The sequence below is a fragment of the Gadus morhua genome, chromosome 17 (genome assembly GCF_902167405.1).
Source record: "Gadus morhua chromosome 17, gadMor3.0, whole genome shotgun sequence".
NCBI classification, from domain to species: domain Eukaryota; kingdom Metazoa; phylum Chordata; class Actinopteri; order Gadiformes; family Gadidae; genus Gadus; species Gadus morhua.
The window spans coordinates 6,827,723-6,827,998 of NC_044064.1; the positions used below are offsets into that span (position 1 = coordinate 6,827,723).

General features: G+C 34.1%; 1 protein-coding gene across 1 annotated transcript in view; it reads left to right on the forward strand.

Annotated features, from left to right (window-relative positions):
• The window catches only part of LOC115529988 (guanylyl cyclase GC-E), a 14,987-nt gene extending 14,974 nt beyond the window's left edge, over positions 1–13 (forward strand). The window contains exon 24 of the mRNA XM_030339145.1: positions 1–13. This exon is cut by the window's left edge and continues 595 nt beyond it. The gene's annotated coding sequence lies outside the window, so the exon portion shown is untranslated.
• Positions 14–276: the final 263 nt, after the last annotated feature.

Genomic DNA, 276 nt, shown 5'->3' on the forward strand with positions numbered 1-276 from the left:
CTTTCAAGAAGTATACCAATGAAGTTTGCTGCTTGGATTCACATATATCATCAACTAATAAGCCTCCTTTCTTCATTCATATCTATGAGGCTAAACCGGTTCCAACTGATAGTCTGCCTAAGCAGAGGTTTATGGGTAACCTGGAACTCATGTGAAACCGTCTATTTTATAAGTGTTTATAAAAAAGACTAAATAAATAGTTGTAAAAGTGTTAATTTGGATATCACATTTTGACCATAAACAAAACCACATCGCTAACCCCATTTCTAAACATGA